This window comes from Bactrocera tryoni, chromosome 5, assembly GCF_016617805.1.
Source record: "Bactrocera tryoni isolate S06 chromosome 5, CSIRO_BtryS06_freeze2, whole genome shotgun sequence".
NCBI lineage: Eukaryota > Metazoa > Arthropoda > Insecta > Diptera > Tephritidae > Bactrocera > Bactrocera tryoni.
The window spans coordinates 70,305,514-70,319,522 of record NC_052503.1 but is presented as its reverse complement, the minus strand read 5'-3'; the positions used below and the strand labels follow the sequence as shown (position 1 = coordinate 70,319,522).

Below are 14,009 nucleotides of genomic sequence, written 5' to 3'. Positions count from 1 at the left end.
ATACTGAAACTGTAGCACAAATTATTGTTAGCAATCTAATAAAAATTGCACATAAATTTCTTTTTTGCTCTTAAGCGAATTCTTGATGCTCAATTAAAATGCTGCGCAGGCAATAATCTGGCAAGCAATCAATGGAGTTAGCGCCAACAACAAAACGCAAGAATAACTGCAACAGCAGCAACGATAATACATATAAACAATGAGTATATATTGATGCTTTGCAATCGCTCGCTTGTACGTGTATATAAATATTTATGGACCAAGCGCCAGCTAGCTTAGCACAGAGCTAAGCCATGTTACTTTCGATTTCAAGCCGCGCAAACGAATAGTACGAATAGTACGAGGCGAGCGCAGGCATTATTCTCTTCAACAACTTTGTTGTGTTTGCTTTTTTGCCGTTATTTATGCTCACTTTTGTTGCAAGCACAACAATAAAAGCAACTATTCGATAGACGCTAGCAATTAACTGCAGTAACCGTTGGTCCGTTGCAACTTTATTGCTAAAATATTGCTATTCTTGTGCTATAATAATGCATGAGTGTGCTACGGAGCTGAGCGCATGTTTATACGCTTGCAACAGTGCAAGCCCTAATATTTCCTAGTTAAAGCTTATTTTTGGAGGAAGCTTTTTGTATAAAAAAAATTCAAGTAATAAAGATTTAGAATTTTGAGATGAAAGGCAAGTTAAAAGTTAATTAAATCTTTCTCCAAAATACAGCAGATGCCTTATGAGGCTTTTTTATTTCCAGCCTTTGCTCAAACATAACACATTAAGATCAAAAAGAGTTTTAAGTGCTTTCAGAGTACCTTCTAAGCACTGTGTGTACAATATTCAGTTTCTCTCAAACAGAACGGATTCGATTAGCTATCCAGCAAAGAATTTTCTTTAGCAGCGTTTTCACAACTATTTTAAAAATGTTTTCTGCCGCTGCAACAACAACAAAAACATATTCTAATTCATAGAAAATCGATGCTGATAGAAGATTTATTTTTACTGGAAGATTTCATAATACACTTTCAGCTTTGACCAGACTTTTTCATCCTTTATAGTGGCGAGACATTAGGGTATTATGTACAAACAATTTCGTTAACTTTATTATTATTATTTCTATGTTACCATCAATGGTTCCTCCAAAAGATAAGCTTATGCCCCTCTTTCCCGAAATATTGTCATTTAAAAATCTGTGTGAATAATAGCAACACTTCGCCGTCTAACCGGCTAACTCAATTCCAATTAAAAGAGCGCACTTTTCAATTTATATTCCACTTTGCTGTCTTAAATCGCTTTCGTTAATGCAATCTAAGACTACAATGTAAGCCAATCTAATTAGAACAGCTTTTTTACATGCAACCCGCTGCTACATTGAATTACAACAACAAAGCTTAATCGTAACAGTAGCTAAATATTGGTATTACTTTTATATCTCACCTTCTACGCGTTATTCGCAGTTTTCCGTAATTTACTACAACAATTCTCAAGCGCGATTTCAAATTAAAACGCAACAATCGAATTAAAGAAAAGTAATATAAAAACTGGTATAGTGTGGGTAATCATACAAGCTTGTGCTGCAACAACATCCGTAACAGGGAAATGTTAGAAACTCCCCAAAATATAAATATAAATGATCAGTAGGATGTGCTGAATCGATTTAGCCAAAAACGTCTGTCTGTATGTACGCCGAATTAATCCTATAGTTTTTGATATATTGATCTTAAAGATTTACCATGTCCTATTCTCGGTATCGGGCAACTAAAGCATATAGCTGCCATACAAACTGAACCATCGATATCAAAAGCTTGTATTTAAAACTTTTCCATTTGACGAGTTATCTTCACGAAATTTGGTATAAGTTATTTTCTGAAGTGATGATGTAATCTGCGAGAAATTTATTTAGATCGGATCACTATAGCATAAAGCTGCCATACAAACTGAACCATCGATATCAAACGCTTGTATTTAAAACTTTTCCATTTGACGAGTTATCTTCACGAAATTTGGTATAAGTTATTTTCTGAGTGATGATGTAATCTACGAGAAATTTTTTTAGATCGGATCACTACAGCATATAGCTGCCATACAAACTGAACCATCGATATCAAATGGTTGTATAGGAAAATTTTCCATTTGGCGAGATATCGTCTCAAAAATTTGGCATGAATTATTGTCGAAGGCAATAGTGAAGTCCCTGAAGAAATTATTCAGATATAATAACTATATCACATAGCTGCCATGCAAACTGACCGATCTTGCATAGAAACTTTTTTATCTGTGAAGGCTTTTATAGCATCGCTGCCGCTGATGTTAACTTTTTTTACTTTTTCTATTATAGCTAACTTATATAACAATTAATAATCATATCTATAGCGTTTCTTATTTTTCTATTCGAAGTTTCAGTGAATAGAACTTAATTAAAAATGTATTTACCGAAAAAAAATTACAGAAAAAAATTACTTTCAATAAAAGCTAGACTGAAAACGAATTGCAAGTAAAGGTGTTGAAATATTATTATATTTTTAGCCAATAAGCACAGTAAAGAAAAGAAAAAGTGCTCCAGTTTTGTTTTTTTCATGCATTGTGTAAAATATTTTCGCTTTTATCTACTTGTCTTTAACAAAGTCGGTCTTCATAAAACATAAATGCGGATTTCTTGCTTCAATTTCATGCTTAATTTATTACGTATAGAAACTATGTTGCCATATGAATAGAAATTACACCGAGTTCAATAAGTCACTGCTGCAGCCAGAGTTGCCAATACGTACGAACGTGCGGTGTCATACGAAGAAACATGCAAGTCTTGCACGTTTGATTTTAAAATCCATTTATTTTGTGCTTGTAGTGGCCAACATGCAAGAATAATTATAACTTTTGTATAACACGAAGAAAATGTTTAGGAATGGATTGCTGAAACCAGCTTTAAACAACAATTATTAATGCAGTATATACTAACACGAATTTAGAAAAATCTTGTATACATAAAGTATGCATTTAAGCATTATCCGCTTATGCGCTGTTGCATTTGTAATTAATTCCACCGATTCTACAACGCCATAACGAATATGCGCTGTGACAAACACCGCAGGGCATCCCAGCATACGTTTCAGCCAACATTATTCTAACTACAAATATAATATTCATATATGTAAGTATAAAAAACCTAGCCTTTCCAAAGTCGAAACTCGCGCCGTACCTGCTACAGCAGCCAATCTTCAACTATCGCCGCCTCCGTCTCTGCTACTGACAGCCACACCAGCCAGCCACAGCATCTAATGCTTGTACAAACATTAGAATTAAATATGGCCCCAACAGCAGAAAAACACCAAAAAAAAAAACGGCTTACTTGGCTGCCACGAAACAGGTTCAGTGACATAAAAATTCCAACACCATAATGAAAAACAACGAACGACTGATTGCTCTTAGCAGTGATCGACCGTCTAAGTGGCGGTTTATTTCGATTGCATTTAATGGCATAATGATTTTTGTCTTAGATTGGCTTGCGTTGCATGTTTTCTCAAACTCGATTTTCGTTACATGTTTTTTTTGGATTTTTTTTTGTTATTGTGTTGATGTCCAGCTTGCCTTTAATTCGTTTTTTATAGTCACTGCTGTTGTCTTTGATCTCTTTTACCCTGTAAATATAGTATATACAGAATAAGTGTAACCTTTCGCTTGTGGTGTCACATGATTGCCGGCTGTAGTCAAATATTTGTTTGACGCTGTTTCAGTGCCCATGCTGCGGTCCACTTTCAATTTGGTAACTTTCATTTGTGTGTATAAAGTTTATATAGCTATCGATATATACGATATTTATATTATACCCATAGTACACCGTTCATTCTTGCATATTTAGTAGTCAATAATTCATTCTAATTACATCTTGCAGCTTTAATCAGTCACTTATGCAAATCATTACAAGAGATTTTGAGAGATTAATGGAGTTATGTGTAATTTGAGTCGGTGTTACAAATTCCATTCGATAACTGAACGATTTAGTTATAAATATTTCTACTAGTATGTAAGGCATTAGTATGCAAGCAATCTTTGAATTCTTAAGTTTAGCACTGTCTCTTGAAACGTTGTTGAATTAGCTTTAACCCCAAACTACTGTAGTGTCTTCCAAGCGAATTTCACGGCAATTAAAGAAAGCCTTCTTGTTCTGGCAAAGAATGTGCACACAACAATGAATATATTTATAGATATAGATATAGATATAGATATAGATATAGATATAGATATAGATATAGATATAGATATAGATATAGATATAGATATAGATATAGATATAGATATAGATATAGATATAGATATAGATATAGATATAGATATAGATATAGATATAGATATAGATATAGATATATATATAGATATAGATATAGATAGCCCGGCGACTTTGAAATCACTAAAGTATCTTATAGTTTCATGTAAGTTAGTGAAAGAATGCCTAGGTCTCTTAGTGGTTCTGACATCCTATCTCACGATAAATCTTTAGTGGCTTCTAGGTCCTAGTGATAACCCAGAGAACTGTGAAGCAGATGAAATAGCCAGAACAGGCATCAACCTACAGTTAGACTCCGGAAAAGAGGGAATTAACATGCCACTTTAAGTGCAGACAATTTATTTTGCAATATCAAAGGCCATTCAAGTTACAACATATGCCGTTAAAACCTTCCCACCTATATCTGTGGTAAATACGCTCATACTCGTAAATTCAAACGCCTAGCGCTTGGCTTACATGGCGTGCTTAAGTGCCTTAAAGAACTTTGCAAAAAAAAAAATATTCTACATAAATTAAAAGGCGTGTTAACGAATAGTGGTTTCGCGTATGAGTCGCATAAAAGTCAAATTGCCTCCCATTTGAGATACTTAACTAAGACGTCCCGCTGCTAACTAGTTACACAACTTGAAGCAACGCTTTGCGCATTGTTAGTGAATTTGCTTGCGTGTATCAGTGTGTATTTGTTTCAAGAGTTACCGCAAGTTACGGTTATATCCGTTTTTAATTAAATAATTAAATGTTGGCGGTTTGCGATGTGCGCTTGGATAATTGTTCACTTTCTTCGGTGAGAACCACATATAATTTTTCCTAGCACTTGATTGCTTGTGCCGGGGGAATATGTACAATAATGTATGTACTAGAATGTATTTCTAATGCGTGATTTTAAACATAAAACTGATTTATGGTGGACGTTGTGTGTCGTTTTTTGCACTGACCGCAGTTAGAATGGAATAACACGACACTTTCCGCGAATATACCAGAATATTTAACCATTCACAGCAATATGAATATAGCCAGCTATTTGTAAGAAATTCAGAAAGTTTTATATATGTACACTACTATACTGATCTATCAAAATGGCACATCAAGTGCTAATTGAGCCCGATAGGGCTGCACTACTACCTACTATACTGATCACGAGCATAAATCTTCTGCACTCGATGTAAATCACAATTTTATAGCTACATATGTATATGGAAAGCCGGAGCAGAATGCTTTATAAAAGAAGTATAAGAGCCGGAACAGGTTCAAAGAATATATTTTTTTGTGGTTTTATAATTATTTCTAAGTGTATTTCTAGCTTATATCTACGTACATACATTTGTATCTATTGCTTACGAACATAATAATTGCATTGCAGTTCCCAGAAAAAATAATTACTTTTGACAAATGACTTCATAATGATGTCATAATACAAATACACCTGTGAAATGAACATTTATTAACGAAATTTGTTGTTTTTACTAATTTACTTATACAAAACAACAAGATAGACATTAAATTTTCAATCTAAAAATACCTTTTTTTAACTAAAACTCAAGAGTATTACTTCAATTACTCGTAAATGACCAAATACTAACACACACAACCACACAGCCATTAAAATATTCAATTTCCTCTAAAAATATCTTTTTTTAGTTTAAACTTAAGAGTATGACTTCAAATACTCGTAAATGACCAAATACGACTTAATTTCATTTTCACACAAAAACAAACCGCATAGAAAAACCACAGCCAAAATTTTGCGCATTTCTCATCAGCTTCTCATTTCTTTACGGCACCACTATAAATGTAAGCGAAATTTTCTAAAATACCGAAAACCAAAAATAAAAACAACTTTGGTGCAAATTAAATTCGCTGTAAACCACAAAATAAATTGTACACAGAAAAAGTAGTACAGCGGCTTATACATATGTATTTTTATACCTACAAAAGCACACCTTAATACATACATAAATACAAATGCAAAAACTACATAAAAACCTTTTTTTCTTGGATTTGTTGGCAACAGCCAATTGTGGTTCATTGCACGCAAATCGGATTAATCGAATGTTGGTGTGATGAGCGCAAAGTGCAAAGGAAATGTTAAGTAATAATATGAGTAATAGTCGAGTGGTGATGAAAAAGCCAAATTAGAGAGAAAACCACGTTTGTGCAAAAAAGACTGTGCAAATCCAATTGACAAATGAATTTGGGTTGACGTATAAAGCGTAGTTACATGGACTTAGTTAGTGGTCATAGAAATGCTTGATTGCTTCGAAGTCTTTTAAGAAGCTAAATGTTAAGTTTTCTCTATAGCATATAGCCTATAGAAAACCTCATTTATTATTATTGTAATAAAATTTTCCCTCTTCTAAATTCATTTCAATATTATTACAAAAAAAATAATAATTAATTTCGGCATACTTTTCAGTGCATGATAATTTTAAAGTGAAATCCTACCAATAAGCTAAATTCCGAAGCATGCGAAGTTAGAATAAATATCTCTGCTTCATTAAATATACATAAAATTGCTTACAAAGCGCTCATAATTTTTATATTTTACCAAGCACTAATTTATTTTGAGGACGGGCTGTGTAAGGTACTAGGATTGAGTCAAAATCAATGGATATTCGTTGGAGACTTTTGTGTTACCCGTAAACTACTAAGGTTTGTTCACCATTTCCTCATAGATGCTTATAGATCGAGAAGGCGTCGTTTACTATTAAGTGAATTGGTTATTTTATACATTTAAAAAAATATAGTCCAAATATTAATTATAATATAAAATATAAATTATTTATTTTTTTTTGTATCATTGTATTAATTTCTTTTCAATATTTGTAAACAATTAGTAATACTCACATTTTTATTGAAACCATGGTCGCCAAAAACTTCTTGCAACTTTTTGTATTTTAGTTATATTATAAATTTATTTAAAAAAAATTATTTTAAAAAATTTTAAAACCAAAAACTTCATGCATACTTATTTGTAATTTGATACTATTTATTTATTTTTTTAAATTATTTTTTAAAAATTTTAAATAAGTTATATATTATTTTTAATTGATATATTTATTTTTTTTTTATATTTTAAATTTATTTATAAAAATTATTTTAAATTTTGAACCAAAAACTTCTTGCAACTTTTTGTATTTTAGTTATATTATAAATTTATTTAAAAAATTATTTTTTTTAAAATTAATTATAATATAAAATATAAATTATTTATTTTTTTTTGTATCATTGTATTAATTTCTTTTCAATATTTGTAAACAATTAGTAATACTCACATTTTTATTGAAACCATGGTCGCCAAAAACTTCTTGCAACTTTTTGTATTTTAGTTATATTATAAATTTATTTAAAAAAAATTATTTTTTTTAAAAATTTTAAAAAGTTCATATATTATTTTTAATGTGATACTATTTATTTTTTTTTTACATTTTGTTTATGTTTTATAAGTTTTATAATTATATCTGTATATAATAAATATTCGTTTTTTATTTTTTTACTTTATTAAAATTATATTTTATTTTATTTTATATATTATATAGTTATTTTTTTGTAAACCATAAACATTATATTGGTATTATTTTTTCTTATTTATTGTTTTTTATTAGTTTTACAATGGATTTTTAATAAAAGGCAATTTCATCAGTATGAAATAATATATAATTGATTTTTATTGTTTTGCAACGTCATTTGTATATATGATTAAAAGTGTTTGGTATTAGCACTTTTTTGTAACTTTTTTACTAACTTATTTATTTATTTTTTGTTGCAAATTTTTTTTTTATTAAGTTGCATAGTATATTTTTAATACTAAGCAATTTCAATTTATTTTTTATTTACTTAATTCATTATATATTAAATTTATATATTTATGTGCTTATTTTTTGCATTTAATTTATTATTGGGTGCGTTAATTCAATTTTTTTTTAGTTTTGTGGCATTTTATTGGTATATTTTATTATTTTAAAAGTCTCTGTAGTCATTCATGGTTTCGCAGTGCCGAAACACTCAACTTAACTGTGTGCATTATACGCATATTATATCAATATGTTAATTTAAGGTGCAAAAGCTTTTATTTTCATCTTTTAAAGTGCATACGTTTTTATTTTTTATTTAAATAATATTTTTTGCAGTAATGTTTACAATAATACATCTGCAAAGGTTGTTACTTGTAAAACTATATCCACCAGTTTTATTTATTTCCATGTGCGAAAACTACATGCTTCGCTGGCAGTACCGTTTGCAACAACAAATATTGCAACTCCAACTTGTTGTTATTGAAATTGAAACCGCAACAGTCTGTAGCGCTTCAACAAGTTAGCCTAGCGGGCAATGTAGTGCAGCAATCGCCAACGTCTGGAAGTTCTACCAAGCACATGCACAAACACAAAAGCAGAACACACACACACACATGAGCACACAAACAGTAATGCAATTGTTCCGTTTATTGGCTTTCAATTACATCTTACACAACTGTTTCAAATTTTGTAGTTTTTGTTATTGTTGTTTTTCTTATGTACAGCTGTAAATAAGCAACTACAGTTTTGAATTTGTATAATATTTCGGTTTGGCACACTTGTTTCGCGACAAAAAAAAAACTAAATAACATTTATTATTATAATAATAATACAATTTTTCGTATAATTACTTTTAAAACTATTTATTTGATTCTTATTTTTGCTTAAGTTCCCTTCAGTAAGCGAAAAGCGCTTTTTAGTAAACGTTGCTTATTATAGTACACCCAAAATTACACACTCTGCAGTTATTTTCAAATAAACGTAACGTAGATATTCAAAGCCAGAGGCACAACCGCACGCTGCCAAGCTCAAAACTCAACTGTGACTTGGTCAACACGCTGGCCGCTAGACGGCCCGGCCATACGCTGCTGAGCAGCAGCACCACTTAAAGGTGGGCCAACAGCACACGCGCAAACTCTTACAAGAACACACATACATATATACATACTTTATTTGTAACAACAAGCAGAGCGATTGTAGTACTCATGCTCAACGTAGAGAATTCGAACGATCTCAGCTTTATCGTAAAAGTCTAATACTATAAGTAATAGTGAGCCGCAGACAACAATGAGATATACTTGGCTTAGGCGCGCCTACAACTCACAACTACTAAGTATATTCCATGTAAATCGCCAGTGCAAGTTTAAAGCGTTAGAAGCTGAGTATATGAAAGCTTTAGAGCTTACAGCTTGTAAGTAAGACTTGTTTTCTCGCACAGAGCGCGCACAGTCAGCACAAGTCAAGCGATTGTCTACATACTACCTACTATATAGGCGTGTAAGAAAACAATAACAAATATTACATATGTATGCATTCTCAAAGCAAATGTGGATTTGTTAAAAGAAGAAGGCAAGAGCATGGTATATTTACATATTTGTGTACTTGTAGCAAACAAAAAGATAACACACAAGCAGATAGCTTTGTTCAACCAAAAATAGACCGATTTTTAACTTAGTGAATAAATAAATACAAATCGGCTTGCATATCTTCGACAGAGCAGCAAGTGGGTGACTCACATGCGTCTTCACGAGTGTCTTTACATGTTTTCGTAAATAAGCAAGCGTAATGAGAACAGTAACTGAGGGGCATTTGCGAAAGATCTCTCAAAAGAATAATGCATGCAAAAATATTATTTGCTTCTTTTGATTTTTGTTGTATTTAACAACTTGTTATAGCGTTAGCAGCTCTTTCAATTAGCAACTAATAAATAAATGGCTCGGATAACGCCGTCAACACTAGTGCACAGCGATAATACGAATTAGTATTGCATGCATAAGAAAATTGTTTATTTTATTGTATCTCCACAAATTTGAAGGTCAAACCAATTTTCACAAATTAGCTGCCTTTTTGGCCCTCCGTTATCATTTATCCCGCGCGTATTTTGTAATAGTATTTGATTTTCAATTATCATATCGTTATGCCGGTTTTTCACTTGAGCTTTTTTATAGCAGAAAAGCGGCTGGCAATGAAGCAAAGCTTTTCATCTTTGTTTGGGTAGCTAAATCCAAATACACTAGTCTACATTGATTTCTTTTAGTATTTGAAATAGATTAATCGTACTATAGTAAGACTTTTTTCATAATCCTAAAATTCTTAATTCATTCTTTAAAGTCGTTCCCTCAAAGTAATTCCCTTGGCCCCAATATGCTTGTGGCAAGATTTTTTTCAATTCTCAAAACAGTTATTAAAATCAATTTGCGGAATAGCCTTCAATGCGCGTAGCGATTCACGTTTAACGGCTTCAATTGACTCAAAATGGTTTTCCCGAAACGGTAGTTTGAGTGTGCTGAATACTCAGAAGTGGCATAGAGCTAAATCAGCCGAATACGGTAGTTGGGGCACGATAATGGTAAAAAAATTTGGCGAAAAACTCACAAAGAATCAATGCAGTATGCAACGGAGCATTATCGTGGTGCAAAAACCAAGAGTTGGTCCATAATTCCGACTTCTTTTTACGAATAGCTTATCGCGCGAAAGACCCATAACACTCAAGTAGTATTCCTTGTTGACAGTAGCTGGCCGGAAGGAATCCAAAGTGCACCACACCTCGATAATCGAAGACTGTCAACAAAACTTTTATGTTTGACCTGCTATGACGTGGTTTTCGGCTTTGACTCACCTTTGCCACGATATTTGGCCGATTTATCGTCTGTTTCTGTGTCGTAAGCATAGATCTAAGACTCATCGCCAGTAATAATACGCTTTATGATATCCTGGTAATCAGAAAGCAATACTTCACAAACGTTAACAAAAAATGATTTTCGAACCAGTCGTGTTTTCACTTTTCTTAGGCCTAAATGATCATAATGGTTTTCACTGATCTTTCCGATATTCCAAACGCATCAGATCTCTGGCTGTGAATCGTCGACCAATCCCTTTATTTTATTGACGTGTTGATAACCAGTTGTTGTTGATGGCCAAGGTTCGTCGCCAATGGATTTTGCTATATATCTAAAGATACTTTAGGACGTCATCTCCATAACTTTTTACATAAAAGTTTATGACACTTACTTATATATTTTTTGTTTGTGTAACCAATCCAACAAATTAAACAAAGCTTTGCGAGGAACTTATGACAGTTTATTCATTATAACTTTATTTTTTTTTTCAACTATTATTTTTTAAGTTATCATTATGAGGTTCTATTATATTTTTGGTTAAGGTTTTGGGTATAACATAAATTTTGTATATGGCTCAATTCGCTATAAATTAGTATTTTTATTAATTTTATATAAAAATTGCTTTTGAAAACGCTGTTGTTCGTACAATTATTTTTTGGGTACAGTGTGATGAGTATCTTCTTATTAATATTGTTATGTCATGGAAAATTTGTTGTGTTTATTATTTTTGTTTCAAGAATTTAGTTGAATTTCAGCTTTTATAAACTTATAATAAATTAAGTTTTTGTAATTTTATTGGTGTTTGGGAGTCTGTAAGGGACAGCGAATGTGTTTAAAAATATTTCTAGTTAGGCTAAGCCATTTACTAAACTATTTTTATTCTGATAATAGAGTTGATGTCATAAAACTAAAATTTTTCTTGAAGTTTTAAGCTTTAAAAGCAAATATTTTGTGGTTTTATGCTTAGTTTGTAGAAAAGCTTTCAAAAACAAAAAAGTGTTTTGAAAATGCATTAAACAGAAATAGTCTTTGAGTGTAATTAGTAAACTACAAACAATGTTTAGCCTCGCCAGAGTAAAAATAAAAATGTAAAGTATAGCTAATTTTTGTTTTTCTTCGTTATATTCTTTGAGTTTACTCTTTGTATCGGAAATAATATGTTTTTTTTTTTTCTATTGCCTTTACATAAATATTATCTTAACTAACTAGGTTGTTGTTCTGTTGTTTGTTTAAAAGTTGTTGGTAATTACTTTAGTAATCTTTAGTCACATCCACAACGACAATAAAATTGTTTGTTCTTATACATTTTTCAGCTATATTTAATTATTTTTTTAGCTACTAATATTGACATTTCATTCTTTCATTTTGGGTTTCGAAGTTTTTAAATTTGTAGTTTTTTAATGCAAAGTATGCGTCTTCTTATTACTTGAATCTTTAAAATTTGGTTGTTGTTATTATTGTTTTTACTATATGCTGTAGTCTGAAAGGTCATTACATTTGCTGCATTACAACTGCTTATAATTTCATACAAAAAAACAAATTTAAAAAATTTAAAAAAAAAAATAAGAAAAAAGTTTGTACTTATTTATATAAAGTTTTTTATACGTAATTAAATTTAGAAAGCTTAATTTAATATTTAAATCGCTAGAAATTAATATTTGTAACAAAAAGAATTGTACTTCAGCGGAGCTGTACTACTCAATTCGAAAATATATATAGGTTGCTCAGAAAAATTTCGATTTCTTTATAATCTTCCAAAATAAAGTTTTGATTCTTCAGAAAAATTTCGATTTCTAAAAAAACTTTCTAAGATTTTGGCTGTTCAGAAAAATACATATCTATTTTTAGAAAATTTTCGAAAATCAAGTTTCGGTTGTTGAAAGAAGTTTCGATTTCTCGAAAAACTCGGAAATAAAATTTTAGTTGTTCAAAAAAATTTCGATTTCTTGAAAGTTTTCGAGAATTAAATTTTATTTGTACAAAAAAATCCAGAATAAAATTTTGGGTTTTCGATTTCTAAAAAATTTTCAAAAATTAAATTTTAACCGTGCATAAAAAATCTTCGAAAATAAAATGTTGGTTGTTCAGAAAATTTTTAATTTCTAAAATATCTTCGAAAGCAAAATTTTGTTTGTTCAGAAAAATTTCGTTTCCTAAAAAATCTTCGAAAAAAAATTTTGATTCTTCAGAAAAAAATCGATTTTTAGAAAATTTTCGAAAATAAAATTTTGGGTGTTCAGAAAAATTTCGATATCTAAACCATTTTCGAAAATAAAATTTTGGTTCTTTAGATAATTTTCGATTTCTAGAAAATCATCGAAAATAAAATTTTGATTGAAATTGTTTGTGTTGAAATTTTACAACTTATTTTTTATATTTTAATTATAGTTTAACTACTTAAACAAGTTTTGTAAACGCAACTAAAGTAATTATAAGTTTTTAAAATTTAAGTACCAAATTTTAAGTTTCAATAATATTAAATCAATATTTTTGCTCGTTTTTAAGTTCATAAATAATTATATTGATATAAAATAAATATTATTCATAATTATTTTTTCCCGGCCCAGACCGACTCACGGTTATAGTGCCAAAGAAGATGTAGACATTGTTTTAACAAAAATCAAATCTTGCCAAGTTGTTTTTTTTCCGTATTTACTTGTATTAAATTTTTTTGTTGTCTTTTATGCATAGCTTTATGATTCATTCAATCCTTCAACCATTACTTTGCAAGCAGTTTTTAATTATTCTTTATGTCCTGTTTTGTTTATTTGCATTTTTATTTTTCTGCTTTGCTTTTTCATGTACTTATAGTACTCTAAATACTTGGATAGCTACAATTATTTATTTTTTTGCAACATATCAAACTTCCTTTTCGCACATAACTTAATTTAACCAAATATTATTTTAACTAATTTAGATTCTTTTTAACAAAAGAAAATGTATTTTTTTTAACAACAAAATTTTAAATACTTGTTCAATTCACAACCTGTCGTAAAGCATCGTAAAATCGTAAAATTATAAATTTTTACACTTGTTTTTTTATAATTTTACGATGCTTTACGATAGGTTGTGAATTGCTCAACTGTATTTATATGAAAATTTAA

General features: G+C 30.3%; 1 protein-coding gene across 4 annotated transcripts in view; it reads right to left on the bottom strand.

Moving 5' to 3' along the window:
* Positions 1-9,088, bottom strand: part of LOC120777487 (brain-specific angiogenesis inhibitor 1-associated protein 2) — a 62,785-nt gene extending 53,697 nt beyond the window's left edge. For all 4 annotated transcript variants that reach the window (XM_040108826.1, XM_040108828.1, XM_040108829.1 and 1 more), the window contains exon 1: positions 8,917-9,088. The gene's annotated coding sequence lies outside the window, so the exon portion shown is untranslated. The remainder of the gene's footprint in view (positions 1-8,916) is intronic.
* Between the last annotated feature and the right edge of the window lie 4,921 nt (positions 9,089-14,009).